This window comes from Ochotona princeps, chromosome 2 (genome assembly GCF_030435755.1).
Source record: "Ochotona princeps isolate mOchPri1 chromosome 2, mOchPri1.hap1, whole genome shotgun sequence".
Lineage (NCBI taxonomy): Eukaryota > Metazoa > Chordata > Mammalia > Lagomorpha > Ochotonidae > Ochotona > Ochotona princeps.
This window is the reverse complement of record NC_080833.1, coordinates 78,519,780-78,538,371: the sequence shown is the minus strand read 5'-3', so window position 1 is coordinate 78,538,371 and position 18,592 is coordinate 78,519,780. Positions and strand designations below refer to the sequence as shown.

Genomic DNA, 18,592 nt, shown 5'->3' with positions numbered 1-18,592 from the left:
GTCATGTGGTTTGCAAGTGCCCAATCTTAACACAGCAGCCTGTAAACACCTCGGGATGAGGAAGAGAGGAATACTAAACTTGTCTGTTGGAAAGCTTATTTTTGTATCCTGTGGCCAAATAGCATGGGGTGTGTTTGTGGCTATATTTGTATACTATATATTTTTTTAAAATATTTTCTCTCAGGAGTTACGTTTTCTAGGGAAAAAAAGTGAATACTCCAAATGAATTCATTTTATTTCACCTATGAGTACTTCAGTGGTAAGTGTTTAGACCTTTGTTGCAAGTGTTCTCTGCCTGCTTAAAATGAAGCCCTGGCAGGTAATCACTGTTTCTTTTCTATTGAGGAAAAATCTAGATGTAGATTAACATTGTTCGTGAATATTACTTTACTCCATCAAGGTTTGTTTCTGAATTTCCTAAATAGAAAATTGCTTATTGGACGAGCATTGGGCTCAGAGGAAAGACTGGTGCTTGGGGCACCTGCATCCAATGTCAGCGTGCTGGTTCTGAGTCCAGGCATCACTCCAAATCTGTGTGGGAGGCAGCAGATGATGGCTTCAGTGCTTGCGTCCCTGCCAATCATGTGGGAGGGCAAGATGGAGCTCTTGGCTCCTGGTTGACACCTGGCCCAGCCCTGGCCGTTGAGGCACATGGGAAGTAAATCAGCAGAGGAAAAAGCACTCTCTCTCTCTCTCTCTCTCTCTGTCTCTCTCTCTCTCTTTCTGTCTCTCTCTCTCTCTTTCTCTCTCTGTCCCCTTGCCTTTCAAATAAGTAAAGATTAATAAAATCAAATTATATAGGTATAAATAGATATGAGGGAAAAAAAGAAAATGTACTTATTTTTAGTCTGACACTGTCTCCTTGGAAACCTACCCACAAAACGAGTGTCTGATTTTATCTGTAACTGTGCATATATATGTATATGTAACAGCTTTTCTGAAATATTGAAATATTTTACAATTCATCGGTTTAAAACAATAAGCCAGTGTTTGTTTGTTTAGTATATTCAGGCTTGTATAGGCATCATCACAATCAGTTTTAGGACATTTTTTCTTAGAGAGAAATCCTGTATCCACTCACTGTAACTCCTCCTTTCTCTCCATGACGCCTTCCCCTAGCACCAGCAATTTCCTTGGTCTGAACATTTCGTATAAATGGAGTCATATAATATGTGGTCTTCTGTCAGTATTTCACCCCTTTTGCTGTGTAGTATTCCATTATGTAGACAGACCACATTTTATTTACCAATTGCTGATTGTTATTTGGTTTATTCTCACTTGTTTACTATGAAAATAATACTATGAATATTTATTATAAGCATCCATGTAAACATTAGGAGGAGTGTTCTCAAAGTTTGGAAAGAAATTAAAAAGTAGTGTGGGGCCAGCATTGTGGCTCAGTGTGTTCAGGTGCCACTGCAATGCGAGCATCTCTCTCTCTCTCTCTCTCTCTTTTTTTTTTTACATTTGATTTTATGACACAGTTTCATAGGCTCTGGGATTCCCTCAACCCCTCCCCATACCCTCCCCCCATGTTGGGTTCCTCCACCTTATTGCAGTATTGCAGTTCAAATCCAGTCATAATTCTTTCATTGCAAGCATGTACCATGCATAGAGTCCAGCATCTTATTGGACAAATTCAACAGTTTCTTGGGGAGACCATCTCTGGTCTGAAGGCAGAGCTGGCAGAATATCGCCCCAACCCATTAAAAGCCACAACTTAATGCTAGCATCTCTTATGAGCACCATTTCATGGCCTGGCTGCCCCAAATATTTGGACCCCTAGTGAGAGAACAGGAAAGACTTCCAGCTCCTGAATGCAGAAGATCAGCCCTGACCATCATGGCCATTTGTGGAGTGAAGCAATGAGTGGAAGATCTCTTTCTCCCTCTGTAACTGCCTTTCAAATAAAATAAACATTCAAGCGGGAAAAAAAATAAGATGGAGTGAACTTCCCATGAACATTTGCTGTCATTGGTCTGGGTGTACACTTTGTGGAACTGCTAGGAAGGTAAATTTGTGTTTCAGCATTTGAACAACAACCATACTATTTTCCAGAGTGGCTGTACCATTTTGCATTTGTACCAGCTACAGATGAAGCTTCTTATTTCTCTGTATCCTTACTAACATTTGCCATATGTGTCTTTTTGAGGATAGCCATTCTTGCAAGTATAAAGTAGTGTCTCAACCTGGGTTTCTTGTTCATCCCTGTGGATTGCTGCTCAGGTTCTAATCCCCGGAGCCCCACTTCCTTTCAGCTCCCTGCTTGTAGCCTGAGAAGGTAGTCAAGGATGGCCCAAAGCTTTGGGACCGTGCACCCACGTGGGAGACCCAGAAGAAGCTCCTGGCTCCTGGCTTCGGATTGGCTCAGCTCCAGGTGCTGCGGCTACTTGGGGAGTGAATCCACCCCCAGATGGAACATCTTCCCCTCTGTCTCTCCTTCTCTCTGTATATCCACCTTTCCAATAAAAATAAATAAATCTTAAAAAAAAAAAAACACATCCAGAAACCAAGACGTGGCAGGTGTTTGGTGCAGCCATGAGCTGCTTGGGATGACAGCATCCCATAATGGAGGACTTGAATTTGAGTCCCAGTTCTACTTCTGGTCCCACCTTCCTGCTCATCCACACCCTGGGAGACATCAATTGATGACTCAAGTCTTGGGGGCCAACCCGTGGGAGTGACCCAGTGGAGTTCTGGCTCTTGACTTCAGGCTCAGCTCGGGCTTGTTATAGGCATTTGGTCAATGAACTAGCATATAGAAGATTTCACTCGGTTACTGTCTCTGTTGGCTTGTCAAACAAAATGAAAATAAGTAAATAACTTTTTTTAACAAAAAGTACAAACACCTACAAAATGGGAGAAATAATGTAAACATTTATGTATTAAGGGTCTTGTATCTGGAATATTTTAAAAATGCTCAGAACACAGTTTAAAAAATAATTAATTGAGCCGGGTGCTGTAGCCTAGTGGCTGAAGTCCTCGTTTGCATGTAGTGGGATCCCATATGGGCACCAGTTCGTGTTCTGGCTGCTCCACTTCTTTAGTTCGCTGCTTGTAGCCTGGGAAAGCATCAGAGGACAGCCCAAGCCTTGGGGCCCTCCACCCACATAGGAGACCCGTAAGAAGCTCCTGGCTCCTGACTTCAGATCAGCTCAGCCCCAGCTGTTGTGGCCACTTCGGGGCTGAACCAGTGGACGGAAGATCTTAATCTCTCTTTTCTCCTCTTTGTATATCTGACTTTCCAATAAAAATAAATAAATCTTTAAAATATAAAATGAATTGTCTAGGGGCTCGGCAGCGTGGCCTAGTGGCTAAGGTCCTTGCCTTGATCCCATATGGCCGCTGGTTCTAATCCCGGCAGCTCCACTTCCTCTCTATCTCTCCTCCTCTCAGTATATCTGACTTTGTAATAAAAATAAAATAAATCTAAAAAAAAAAATGAATTGTCTAGTTATTAAATAGGCTAAGGAATCTGAATAGACAGTTGTAAACAATACAAATGGCCAGTGAAGAACATAAAGTATGTCCAGCATTGTTAGCCATCAGAGGAATGCAAGTTGAAGCCACAGTGAGATGCCACTTATGTAGCAGCGCAACAGGTGCTGACAAGGCTGTAATGCAGTTGCAACCCTTACACACAGTGATGAGGTTGTAAAACACACACTTAGAAAACACTTGGGTCATTCCTCAAGCAATTAAACATAGGGCTTCTGTATTACCGGCAATCCCACTCACAGGATTTATGTACCCAAGAGAAATGAAATATGTCCACATTGCAACTGATGCATAATTGTTCATAGCAGCATATTGATTAATGTCAGTCAGTCAGCTGATAAGTAAAATGTAGTATTTTCGTGTGGTAGAATATTACCAATGAATACAAGGAAAGAAGTATTCACAAATACTACAACATAGTTGATAAATGAAAGAAATCCAGCACAGAAGGCCACAATATATGATTCCATTGATATGAAATGTTGAAGACAGGTAAATCTACAAGAGGAGAAACTAGGCTAGTGATTATGGAAGAGGGATAAGATTAGTTGGTGACAATAAAGAGGTATGTGGTTTCTCTTGGAATGAAAGTATTCTGTGAGAATATGGTGACAGTTTCCTAAGTCCATAGCTATACTAAAATCCATTTAGTTATATACTTTAAGCGGGCGAATCATGAACTGTCCTTCAAGAAAGCCATTGCATGATTTGTAGTCTCTGTCTTCTGGAGAGTGATCTAACCAGGCATCCATAGATGGGTTCTATTAAAGTGTTCACAGCTATTTTGTATATGACATCTATGTACCTTTTGAGGACTGGGCTCATTATTTTATCAGGTATTTTTCTGTGATCTGACACCTGAAAAGTTAAGGATACTATTATTGAGCCACTAAGTGGGACCATGGTACTTAGCAATTGTGATATATCCTATGCATCTTATTTAGACTTGGGTGAATGACCTCTTTGTTTTTTGGTTAATTCTATTTGCCATCCTACATTGCAGTTTATTTGTCAATGTTTATGTAATTTGTGTCTTCCTAGGTAGGCAGTATAGGGGCTAGAACAGTACCTGACTCAGGCATTGTTAATGAATGAAACTCAGCTTTTCCTATCAGACCAGACTTGTTAAGGAAATTCAAGAGCACTGGGCTCTGAAGCCAGAATAACAGGAGATGCAGTCTAATCTTGCCATTTTTCAGCTCTTAACTGATGACACAGTAAAGATTTGTGTATTTTTTTATTGGAAAATCAAATATACAGAGAAGGGCAGACAGAGAGGAAGATCTTCCATCCGTTGATTTATTCCCCAAGTGGCTGCAAAGGCTGGAGCTGAGCCAATTCAAAGCCAGGAGCCAGGAGCCTCCTCCGGGTGTCCCACATGGGTACAAAATCTCAAGGCTTTGGCCTGTCCTTGACTGCTTTCCCAGGCCACAAGCAAGGAGCTGGAAGGGAAGTGGGGTCACCAGGACATGAATCAGCGCCCCTGTGGGATCCCAGCGGCATGTGCAAAGGGAAGACCTTAGCTACTAGGCTACCTTGCTGGGCCCAACTGGAAATACTTTATAGTGTTATTCTAGGCAAGTTAATTCACTTCTCTGTCCCTCTGTCATCTTATGGGAGTTATTTTGATTGAGAATTAATACTGTAGACACTTACCACAGTAGGACTTAAGAGTTCTCATTTTAAAAAAAAAGTGCTATTACTATGCCAGCTGTAGCACAAAACACATCATTCTGGTCACAATGTTTTACAAATGATTAGATAAATCTAGTGGAGCTATTTCCATTGCATTGATTCCGTCATAGCCTTCATAATAATGTTTCGAGACTTTTGAATGGCATAACATCCTTCATAAGTTAGCATCTGTTCTCCTTCAAGTTCCATTTCTCATACTCTCAATTTGAAATATACATTGCAGCCACAACAACCACTTGCAGTGTCCCTGCAGGTAATACCATCACTGTCCTCTGGGCTTTACTCCATGCAAAATGTGCTTGGATTTTCCCACCATGCACCTACCATTTTCTTTGAGATCCAACTCCACATCGTTGTCTTTCTCCTGCCCAAAAAATCCATCCTAGCCAGTGTGTTGTTTCCCCTGAAGGACTGTATGACTCTTAACGTGCCATCTTGGAATAAACTGTACCAGGCTTTGGTTTTTGTCTTTGTCTCCCCCTCTAGACGTTTAACTCACTGAAGGCCAGAAGCCTTACAGTTATGTTTGTCTTTGCCCTTCCAGCATATAAGACAGCTCTTCTCATCCAGATATTCAGTGTACATTTGATTGAGGTATGGAGAGATTAATCAAGCCCAGGATACAGCGTTAAAGAACAGTATTTCCTCTTATCAGAATTCAATCTAGACAGAAAAGAAGTACTTCATTTTCATGAGGGTATTTCACTAATGGTTTGACTTTTTAAAATGCTTTAGCTAAAGGTTAAATCAAATGAAACCTATGTGACACTTTGATGTAGCTTTAAAAAAAGTTCAGAGTGAAACAAGTGTGAAGTGATTTATTTCCTGTAATTGGTCATACATTTACATAGAACCTCATATATTCCTAGGCTCAGCGCCACTGACATTAGTCTACCTTCTAACTAATGTTAATAGTTTCAGTTTGATCAAGATGTGTCAGCTGCCAGGAAGATGTTCAGTGACAGTTTCATTTTACTTGCCCAGAGTGCTGAATAGACCTAAGTATGCACCATTAAAGACGAAGAAAGACTTCTGTGTAAATTTCTGCCCCCTCTCCTCCTCTGCTAACAAAAGCATGTTATAAGTTCCTTCCAATCCAGACTTCCTTGCTTTTTTCCACTTAGCAGTGTCAGTACATATTTTCTTTGCGTCTAAAAGTGTGAGCTTTTTTTTGTCCAGATTTTTTTGATGCACATTTTTTATTATATTTTTTATAATCTTTACATAGTTAATTAGGGTAAAAAGGTTCAAGGGCTACAGTAAAGTGGATAAGACTATTATTTCCACATTGTTTCCTTCATGTATCTGAGGTAAAGGGGGATTTTAAGGGAGAAGCCCCACCCAGACTCCAACCCACCCCAGGTCTCTGAAGTGGGGCATGCTTCGATGGTGTTGCTCAAGTGATGAGGTCGTTGGAGAATCTACTGATTGACATAGTCCATCTTAGAGTCTCCATTTGCCCAGTTTTTCACTGTCAACATATAGCTGAGGTGGTTGATTGATTTGTTCTGTCCTCTGTCTTTTCATGGTTAGGGTTCTGAGTCCAGCAGTTCGATTAGGGAGATCCCCAAAGAGACTTTGTCTGAGGTGTTCCCACACCAGATTCTTTTAAGTACTAGCAAGTACAGGGCCTGGCACAGTCCATCACCCTAATCAGCTGGTGGTTGCAATTGCTGGGTTGGTTCTGTTTCCAGCCCTGTCTTCCACGCAAACCAATGGGTGTTGCAGTCCATCCTGGTTCTGCCTGACACACACTTGGCCCTCACATAAACCAGTGGGAGCTGCAGCCTATTTGGAGCAACCCACAATAACCCCACCAGGCCCGTCCCCTATCCTATTTGCCAGTATGTGCAGCAGACTAGTCCAGTCTGTCCCACATCCCGTTCAGTTCTCATACATGTCAATGGACATTGAAGCCTAGTTCAACCCAACAAGCCCGACTATCCAGCCCACACACATGCTGTTGGGTGCCTTTCGGTCTAGCCACCCCAGCCCCTGTCCTAGTTTTCATGCCCTCCTGTGGGGCTGGTAACCCAAGAGGGAAGAGCCCACTATTTCCCTTCTAGGCCACTCCCACTCCTGGATTATGTACTCTCTCCAGGTGGTTCTGCAGTTTAACTTGACAGAATTAGCCCCCTGTGCCAGCATCTGCCATTTGATGGTGCAGCTAAGCCCAAACAACCCTCACCCACTCTGATTTATGCTTGCACCAGTAGGAACAATCAGCCCAGCCTGGCTTTTCCCTGATCTAGTCCACATGAGGCCCACAGGTGTTGTAATCCTGCCTAGTCTGGTCTGCCCCCATCCCAGCTCATGCTTTCCCGTGGGAGTAGCTGTTCAGCAGGGGAGCACCCCCATCTTCCCCCTGCCGGCTCCGCCCCCTCCCTTCCTGGTTCTCACGTGTACTGGTTGGGCGCTGTGGTTACATCCAGTACAGGTAACCTCACCCTGGCATTCCGTAATGTGTACTGGTTTTTGTCGCAGCCAAACCTGGCTCGACCCACACTCTGTTCTGGTGCTAGAGTTTGCCAGAGGATTATGTGAACTGATTCAGCCTGGTCTGCCCCCGACCCATGCCAAATGTATGCCAGTAGGAAACTTTCCATAGCCTGTTCTGGGCTATTTCCTTTCATGCTTCTTGCGCTTACCTGCCAGGTCTGTGTCCTGCCAGAGGAGTCGCCCAGGCTCCTCCATCAGAACCCCAGTGTCGAATTTCACGCATACCAAGGGGTCCATGAGCCAGCCCTACTCAGTTCACCTCCTGTCCTAGCAGGAACAGTGGCTTTTCCTGACTAGCCTTCAACCCAATCTGGCTCTTACTGTTGGATGTTTCAGCCCAGCCATGGCTCTTCCATACCCACATACAGCTCACACATGGCTCAGTAGGGGCTGAGACCTAGCCTAGTCCATCCCACATCTACCCTGGTCCTCCAGAGTACCAGATGGTGTTGGAGTCTAGCCTGGCTTGGTGCATCCAATCCCAGTCCACACTAGTGCTAAGTGAGACTACAACCATATTCTGATCAGAACGCAGCCCCCATTCCAGCCCCGTGCTCCTTGGTGGGAACCTCCACCCAGCTAGGGTGTCCCCTTAGCTCCCCAACCAGGCCTGTTCCCAGCCATAGGTCACGTGCATGCCAGTGGTTGCTCTGACTCAGCTTGGCACAGCCCCTCACCTGTCCCGGCCCTTGCCTTACACTCTGTGGCTTAGCATCCCTTGGTAAGTTTTTATTTTATCCATTTTGCATACAATCTGTGATTTTTACAATTTTGAATGTGTTCCATAGTTTTGTTGTTTAGTCAGAACTGAAAGTGTTCTTGACTCTAAGCTATTCAATATTATCCTAATACAGTTCTTGATGGCTTTCCCCCCTTCGGTTGAAGTGCTGAGTGGAGCGTTGGCTCATGTCTGGGTAATACAGCTATCAAGGAGTCGTGACCTCCGTTGATCACTCTAATTGGTTTCCTGTTCTCATTCTCTGGAAGTCTGTCGGTGTGTGTGCTTGTTACCAGTTTTCATCTTTGGTTTGCAGTTCAGGTTTTAAAGAAGGTGATAAATGGAAATAAATGTAGCAAGTCATTTTCCATTTATGTTTTTTTTTCTAAGTTTGAAAGCTGTCAAATATATTCTGTAGGGAATCGAACTGAATTACTGGTGAAACTCTGAAAGAAGGGGAAAGAAAACTGAACTTTCAGAACCTAAAATATAAATCTGTGTGACTGTGGACTTCACATACATCTTATGTAAAAGATAATGTAGAACTATTTGCACTTATATGCATTGTACATCAGTTACAGAAATGGTTACATATAGTTTTAAAAGCTTTAGCTTTCTGTTTTACAAAGATTGATTATACAAAGCCAGATGTACAAATAGGAGCTTTTATAATCTGATATGACTCAGTCCTGGAAACTTACTGCAACTGTTTTGCAGTTCACTTGGTATCACATGACTCACTTCAATGGTTTAAACCCTGTCTAGTAGTGATCAAAGTTCATTTGGTTAGGGGTTTTTTTTGGTGTGTGGATGACTTTTTTCCACTTTGTTGTGGATTGATTGTCTTTCAAAATACCCAATGCAGTCCTTCCTCTTATTCTTTTGAATCTCAGAAAATGGTAGCTGTCTGCACAGTGCGACCTCCAATCTCACACAAGGGAAAATAATTTTTTTTAGTATCAGATAATATGCATAGAAGTACTTTTCACTATAAAGCATCGCATAAGTATAAATATAGAGACTCATTATCACTTTTATTACTCCCAAATATTAAAATATTAAGTCAGCCTTAACTTGTTTCTAGTTACCAGTATTCTATAATATGCCAAAAGAAAGCATACGGCAGAGAACATTCTGTCTCCTTTATCTCCATGGACACTTGTCCGTGTGATTGAATGGTCTCAGCATAGATTTCTCTGTTATTTAGTCGATGCACTGTGTGATGTGGCACAGTGGGTTAATCCCTCACTTGGGACACCCGCATCTCCCATTGGAGCACCTGAGATCACGCCCTGTCCCTCCTTCCAATCCAGTTTCTACAGTGTGCAACCTTGGGAAGTGGTAGAAAATACTGCAGGTGCTTGGATCTCCCACGTGGGAAACCTGTATGAAGTTTCTGGCTTCTGGCTTCAATCTGACACAGCCCTGTTCATTGCAGGCATCTAGGGAGTAAAATTGCAGACGAAAGATACTTCTTTGTCTCATTCTCTCACTGCCCACCCCCACCAACTCCATCAGTCTGCCTTTCAAACAAATGAAAACAAATGAATAAACTGACAAGAAAGGACTTAAAGACTACAAAATTCTGACACTGACATTTTTGTTTGTCACAACAAAAGCTTATGTGTTTAACATTGGGTTTTTTGGCTCATAATGTGAACTAATGAGAAACATTTCAACAATGATGTGTCCGTAACGATTATGGAGTGCTTTGGAATATCAGGATATCCATCCCTACCGGCTCTTCCTACCTTAAAACTTCAATGATGATTCTTATATAAAAATGCTGTTGTGATTTTTAGTACTCTTTTTCAGTATTTGAATTTTTACTTTTACGAGTTAGAAACTCTTCTATTTCCTGTCAAAACCTACATTCATCAGACTATGAGCATGATAGCTTCCTGTTTTCTTATTAACTGTATTGCATTTGTACCTTTCTCTGAGTAAGTTGTATAATATCATATCACTTTCCTTTTCTATTTAGGGGGTTAGCTTTGTTTAATATATGCAGGGAAGTTTTTTTTTTTAAATCTGTTGGTATTGCAAGGTTAGGATTTTGTTAGCTTTTAAAGTTAGAATGAGTGTATCAGATTCTTAAATATGTTTAAATAAATTCTACACAATTTTTACATTTTTTTACTCTGTCTCTTAATGCGTAACATGATGAAGCAGTCCACATCAGGTAAGAAACAATCCATCATTTGGGTTTTAATACTAGCATTCCCATCTGACTGCTTATTGATACTCTCATTCAGCATTTAAAAGAGTAAGAATAAATGAGTGCTTGGGGCATTTTTATGTGTAGTTCATCACCCAACATTTATGTACCTCTTTTTATTAAGACGCAGTGCTGAATTGTGGAAAGCAAAAGTGATGAAGAAAAAAACACCTACAGTTAAGAGGCTAAGAGATGAGATAGACTACAGATACAGCTACCATAGCTTTCCAAGCAGTGCTTTTTTTTTTCTTTATTTTTGACAATATTTATATAATTAATTAGGGCAGAAATGTTCAAGGGCTATAGGAAAGTGGGTAAGACTTATTTCCACATTGTTTTTTCCCTGTATCTGGGGTATAAGGGGAGATAAAGGGAGAAGCCCCACCCCAGGTCCCTGATGTGGGGTGGGGCATGCTCCGAGGGTCTTGCTCAAGTGGTTTTGATAATTCAACAGTTATGAATTGCTGCAAATCTCGCCATTCCAAGCATGATGAGGCCGCTGCAGAATCCGCAAATGGACATAGTCCACCTTAGAGTCTCCATTTGCCCAGATTTTCACTGCCAAATTATGGCTGGGGTAGTTGATTGATTTGTTCTGTCCTCCATCCTCTGTTGTGGTACCAGGTGTCCTCTGCAGGTTCTGATACACTGCCATATCCTCCATGTGCATCTGGTTATGCTCTCCACTGCTCCGTCTGAGCCTCTGAGGAGGCTTGGCTCCAAAGCAGTGCTTTTTAAAAAAAAATTTTTAATGAAAGTGTCAAATCATACAATTTGATAAATCAGGCATGTATGTTATGAGTATCATATTAATGAAAATGTTCATTGATTTTTTTTAAAAAATTGTAAAATTTATATTTAAATTCTGTTATTTTAAGCTAGCTTAATATACTGGAAAAGAATGCTTTTAAAGTTATGTAAAAAGTTTTTTTATTTTGTTGAATTAGTTATGGTTCTCATTAATTTAGCTACTACTATCAACATTGTCATGCTACAAACAAACTTGGAAGCATATTTGACTGCTTTTTTATTCATGACTTTACTCTTGTAATACAAGCAATTAAAGCCATGAAATTCAGTGTACGTGGTGGCAAATGTTGGTTTTCATGCATATTCCTTATGATCCAACACTTTGGGATATAAGCTCAAGAGAAAAGAGAGTTTAGATTCACCAAAAGACATGTATGATGTGAAGAGTTTTCCTGACAGCATTATGTGTAACAGGTTAGAAATTGCCCACGAGGCCGTTAATGCCAGAAAACATAAATTATGACATATGTACAAATGGGATATTATGCCACATGGAACTTTAATGAATCTCACAGATAAAATATTCAGCAACAGGAGCCGGACACAAGCAATGATACATTCTACATGATTGTTTATGTTAAGTAGAAGAGCAGGCAAAACATACTCCGTGGCGAGAAATGCCCGCTGGTAATTCCATGTGGAGGGGTGCAGGGTAACCCCTGGGTGAGGAGAGGACAGATGAGAGCCTCCCGGGGTGCGGGAAACGTTCTGGGGTTATATATGTGAGTGAAATCGAATGAGTCTGTTCATTTAAAATAGATGTACTTTATACTTTTATGTCTTCTTTGAAAAAAAATCTAAATATTTTTTCAGGGTATTGTGACCAAAGAGAAATACCATGGAAAAGTAGCTTTAAAATCTCAATCAGTAGAGTTCATCTTGGAGGACAGTCTTTTTATGGAAAAAAAAAAATAGGTGGAAAGTACTGAGTTCCCACACACCCCCTCAACACCTTCCCCCAGTGTTCCTTATTACTGATGTCTTACGCTATGATACATAGGTTACAAGTGATGAGCCAATATTGATAATAGCTGTCAGCTCAAGTTCATAGTTTAGACACAGGTTCACTCTGTATTGTACATTCTGTGTGCTTCAACAAATGAGTAATTACACGTATCAACCATTTCAAAAGTGTGAAGTTAGTTGTGCTACCTCATTGTCCCCTTTCTTCTGCCTGTTCATCCTTCTCCCCTCCCAAACTGAACCACTGGTCTACTTAACTGTATCTACAAATTTACCTTTTCTAGAATGTCATATAGTTGTAATGCTACAATACCTTATCAAGTAAGCTTCTTTGACTTAACAATGTGCATTAAATATTCCTCCAGCTTGTCACCCAGCTTCAACATCCCAGCATATTAAATTGCTAAGCAGTTCTCCAGACCTAGTGCTTTTTAAATTCTATCTGAAAAACAGAACTAGCTCCCATCCACTGGCTTTCTCCCCTAATCCCCACAACAGTTGGCTCTAGAGCAGGACTGAGACAAGAATTAAAAAAAAAAAAAAATCAGTCTCTCCAAGAGGTGACAGGAAACCAGTTGGCTTGAATGGACTGTCTTTCCCTGTCCCTCGGGGTATGCACTGGCAGGAGCCAGGGACTGCACCTTGTCCTGCAGCATGCAGGACTTGGGAGATTGAGCCGCTGGCTTGAGCACCTGTTTCCGCTTCCGTGCTTCACGTGGGTGCTGCCTCTGCCTGATGAGGCTTTTCAGATGTGGGACACTGTGAGATACTTTCTACTCAGAGACTCATTCAGAGAGAAATGAGGACCTTAAAATCTTAGAAACAGCTGTGCTTTTAAGATAGTGTGTGTGTGTGTGTGTGTGTGTGTGTGTGTGTTGCAGAGCTCCTGAATTTCCCTAGAGATGGCTTTCTCTGGCCTGTTAATGCTGGAGTACAACTGCAGTCAAACTTTCCTACTATTCTAGGAAGACAGTCTGGCTCTGAAAGAGGCAGTCGACTGATGGCAGTGGTTCCAATATACGATAAGCTAATCAGAATTTTTTTAATGTCAACGCTGATACATAATCATTTAAAATTTCATTTTGTTTACTTCAAAAGCAGAGAAACAAAAATAGAGAGCTGTCTAACTGCTCACTCCCCAAATACCTACAAACAACCTGGGCTAATCAGACCAAGCCAGAAGTTAGAACTCAGCCCGGCGCTTCCCTGGGGATGGCACATGAGTGACAGGGATGTATCTTCTTGAGCCGTCACCTGCCCGTTTCGGAGGTACACGTTAGCAGAAGGCAGGAGTCAGGAGCAGAGTGGGGACTTGGGAATCTAAGCACTGTGATATCTGCTGTGTCAACCACCTGCTGTCCTAGTCACTTTTAATACAGAAATTTCAAGCCCAAAATTGTATAAGGTTATTGCAAAAATCATCCTAAAATCACTAATGTTAGATATGAAATGGCAAGGTATATGAGAGGAATTTTATCAGAATATCACTGCCGTAGGCACTGGTTCTAAATGAACTTACTTCTTACTGTAGCATATTGCCCCTCCTTGAGCCCGCCACACGCTCTCACACCTGTGTGCCTCCTTGCATGTATCTACTGAGTTGTAGCATGAGGAAGGCCTATAAGCTAGGGCTCTATTACCAAGAGTTGATGTATTGCTTCTTAAAGGATGTGTTCCATTATCTGACTATGAAACTGATCCTCAGAATAAAACTTTGACCTGTAGGTGACATAAGTAGGAAGATGAGAAGACTTTGGCACCATTTTTCATATACACACACAAATTCTGTGGCTCAGGGAGTAGACTGACATGTTTATACTGTACAAAACTGGGTGGTACTCCTCAATGATAAATCCCATAAAACACCCCCATTGGACCTAGATTTCAAACTGAGTGGTGAAGGAGTCTTCAAACCCCAAGAATAGGTCAGATCTGAGATTGAATGTATACAGCCTCATGTGTATTGACATTTTGAGTTGCTTTTTTCCTCCTGGTTGGTCCTGTGTCCTACATTAAAATGCCTGCGTGTGAGTCCCATCTCGACTTCCACTTCCAGCTTCGTGCTAATAAACCCTGGGAGGCAGCAGGGGATAGCTGAAATACATGGATCTCTGCCACCTGCAATGTAAGGGACTGAACTACAAGATGGAAGATCTGTCTTTCTGCCTTACAAAGAGATCAGTAAACTGTAAACTTAAACTAAAAAATAAAATTATGATGGCATGAAGATGACAGCAATAAATTCACAAGAAACCTTTAAATCCAAAATTATTTACTCTTAAAGTCCTGATATATCGTTCATTTCAAAGTGTGATTTGTGGATTTCCATCTGCAGTAATCCTTTGGGATGCTTTTTTTTTTAAGATTTATTTATTTTTATTACAAAGTCAGATATACAGAGAGGAGGAGAGACAGAGAGGAAGATCTTCCATTGGATGATTCACTCCCCAAGTGAGCACAACAGCTGGTGCTGTGCTGATCCGGAGCCAGGAGCCAGGAACTTCCTCCAGGTCTCCCAAGAGGGTGCAGGGTCCCAAGGCTTTGGGCCGTCCTTGACTGCTTTCCCAGACCACAAGCAGGGAGCTGGATGGGAAGTGGAGCTGCTGGGATTAGAACTGGCGCCCATATGGGATCCCGGAGCGTTCAAGGCGAGGACTTTAGCCGCTAGGCCATCGCGCTGGGCCATGGGATGCTTGTTTTAAAACTGCATGCACCTGCTGAACCCAGACATCTGAGAGCAGGACTCGGGAAGCTTTATGTTAAAATAGCAAACCCAGATGGGTTCTTATGCATACAAAAATTTATGAACTATTGTTCATAAAAGCTGAAAGAGGTAGATGAATATTTTCTTTAAAAGGATGTATTTGTTATTTGTGGGCATAGTGCGGTAGCCTAGTGGCTAAAGTCCTTGCTTTGCATGTGCCAGGATCCCATATGGGCACCAGTTCATATCCCGGATGCCCACTTCCCATCCAACTCCCTGCTTGTGGACTGGGAAAGCAGTCAAGGACAGCCCAAAGTCTTGGATACCCTGCACCTGTGTGGGAAACTTGCAGGGCTCCTGATTCCTGGCTTCAAATTAGTTTAGCTCCGATCATTGCAGCAACTTGGAGAGTGAACCAGTGGATGGAAGAACTTTCTGTCTCTCCTCTCTGTACATCTGCCTTTCCAATTAAATAAATAAATACATCTTTTTTTAAAAAGATGTATTTGTTTTTATTTGGGAAGGCAGATATACTGAGAGGAGAGACAGAGATCTTCCATCCTTTGGTTCACTCCCCAAGTAGCTGCAACAGCCAAAAAAAAAGGTGAGCCAATCCAAAGCCAGGAGCCTGGAGCTCTTCTGGGTCTCCTATCTGGGTACAGGGTCCCAAGACTTTGGACCATTCTATACTGCTTTCCCAGACCACAAACAGGAAGCTGGATGGGAAGTGGAACAGATAGGTCACAAACCAGTGTCATTATGGGATCTTGGCACTTGGAGGTGGAATATTAGCCACTTGAGTCATCACATCAACCCCACTGCTCTTCTTCTAATTCAGCTTCCTACTAATGCTCATCCTGGGAGGCAGCAAGTGATGGCTTAAGTCCCTGCTTGTTCTTTCAGCCGGGCCCAGTCCTGGCTGTTGCGGGCATTTGAGGAATGAATTAATGAATGGAAAATCAGTGAACCTTTCTCTACTCCCCCTTCACTTCTCCCTCTTCCCCAGTCCTTTCACTTCTTTCCCCTTCCATGTAAATACAAATAAAAACTTGAGAGACAGAGAGTTCATCCTCTAGTGCAACCCCTCTGCCACAATCAAAATGGACACAGTGATCTCCCAGCTAGGGCTGAACCTGAGGCAAGGAACTCTGTTCGGGTCTCCCTGATGGGTCACAAAAACCCAGCGACTGGAGCCATCACTACTCACTAGGATCTGCATTATTAGCAAGAGACTGGGACCAGAGGCTGGAGGCAGGAGTCAAGCGCAGGCACTCTGATGTCAGATGTGGATGTCTCAACTTGCATCTTTTGTTTTTGATTTATTTGAAAAGCAGAGACAGAGATAGTCTGTTAGCTGGTTCACTGCCCAAGTGCATTCAGTGGTCACAGCTGGCCCAGACCAATGCCAAGGGCTGGGAACTCTGTGCTTCCCACATGGGTGGCAGGGACCCCAATACCTGAGGTATTACCTGCTCACAGAGTGCACATTTGCAAGCTGGAGTCAGGAGCAGAGCCAAGACTCAAACGCAGGCACTGTGCTGGGTGCTGTGAGCATCTTAACCACTGTGCCAAGTGCCTGTCCATTACCAGAGTCTTAACTGTTAGGCCAGACAGCCAGCACAGATGGGCATCTGTAATAAGGCTGCCCTTCTGTGAGAAACTGGCACTGCTGATGAGGACAGCCAGGCTGGATTTCATGGTTTTGAGTGGCTGTTGGGACTCTTCCAGCTAACATTATTGAAAAATCTAATTAATACCCAAAATGGAAGTTCCTGACTCCCAGCTTCAGATCAGTCCAGCTCTGGCTGCTGCGACCATTTGCTAAGTGAACCAGCAGCTGGATAATCTCTCTCGCTCTCGCTCTTTCAAATTAAATAAAGAAATAATGAAGTATAGCATTTAGATCCAGGCAGCCAAGACTTTCAAGGGCCTTAACCTAGCTCTGAATTTCTTCCAGCTAAGCCCCTCTCCCCGTACCAGGTTCAGGACTCTAAGAGTTCTTTGCGACCCCTTCTGACTGCACTGTGGATTCTGGATTCTCAGTGCAGATGCCCACAGCCTGGGCCTCCTCCAGCGTCCCTCATCAGACCAGCATGCACAGCTGAATCCAGTGGGTGACCTCACTGTCATCAGACTGTCCCTTACCTTCAAGGAGAGTGGAAGTGGAGATGGGACTCATACACAAGATTTTGATGTCTAGGTCCAATGGGATGTTTTATGGAGTTTATCACTGAATAGTACCACCCAGTTTTGTACAGTGTAAACATGTCAGTCTACCCCCTGAGCCACAGAACATGTGTGTATATGAAAAATGGCACCAAAGTCTTCAACTACTGCACTCTGTATAATTAATTTTCAGCAGTTGGATCCAGTATGAAGCTGCCATGTTTTAATTACAGTAGATTTTGTTAGGGCAAAGGAAAGCCACAACCTTCCAAACAACTAGGAAGTTGTGGTTCTTCTGCAATGCTCCTCAACAGCCAGGAAGAAGGAGACACGTGGTGTTCCCTGCTATTTCTTCAAAAGGTCCCCAGGGGCAAAAGAGAAAGGAAGAGATTAACTGACTTAATTCAGCACTTGGAGCTGTAACTCCTGTGTGGCAATGTGACGACAGGAGATTGCATCAGAGCACGGCAGTTGTAATAGTGCCCTGGGCACCCCAGCTCCAGGAGGTCTCTCTGGTGCCCTGCACTCTTTTCCTAAAGATCCCACGCCAAGTTAGGTAAATGCCTTCTGTTCAGCCAAGGAGAAAGGTAACATTTAAATTTACATCGTGCTTCGTTGCCATTCTGCTCTCTTGGTCTGGAGCACAAGTCAAAGATGTGCCTGCCCAGAAGTCCTTGTCCCAGCATCCCTCTTTTTTCCCAGTGTCCTAGACAAGCTGGGAGGTGATTAGGTCTCTGGAGCTCTTCCTGGAGGTTCATCAGGAATGCCGAGAGGCAGCATGGCAAGGCTTCAGTGTCTGCTCTCAGAACCGTTAGTTTTGAAAATGTATGCAACATTTCCTGATTATTTCTGCTTGCCTTTATCTCGAGCTTTGAAAGATAGCAAGTGTCAAAGAATGGTCCCTAAGAAACCAGGACCAGGTTGATAGGTGCACTAAGTGTAGACATGCTAAGCACTTCAGCAGGATTCTTGCTAGTGGAGGTAGAGATCTTCAGGGTAGCTAATTATTTGTATTTTGTTGTTGTTTTTCTTTTTTTTATTATAGGAAAAAAATTCTTTGTGTGTGGAGGAAATGAAACAAATAACAGAATACCAGATTTAAGCTTTATATTTGGAACATAAACTCTGGTATCTGGATACTCCAATAATAACAATGACAGTATCTGTGGTGTGGGCTTGGGGGTTTGAGGAGACCCAAAGAAGTAGCAGACTAAAAAAACACCTTCAATCCCAATAAAACTGGTTCTGTGCAGTGTGTTGCGCATTTAGTTGTTGACAACAGGTTTTCAGTTGTGAAACTCTAGTCAGACTTGACCCCCTA

At 42.5% G+C, this 18,592-nt stretch overlaps 1 protein-coding gene across 6 annotated transcripts in view; it reads left to right on the top strand.

Annotated features, from left to right (window-relative positions):
• The window catches only part of EVI5 (ecotropic viral integration site 5), a 181,371-nt gene that overhangs the window by 159,831 nt on the left and 2,948 nt on the right, over nt 1–18,592 (top strand). The window lies entirely within an intron of this gene.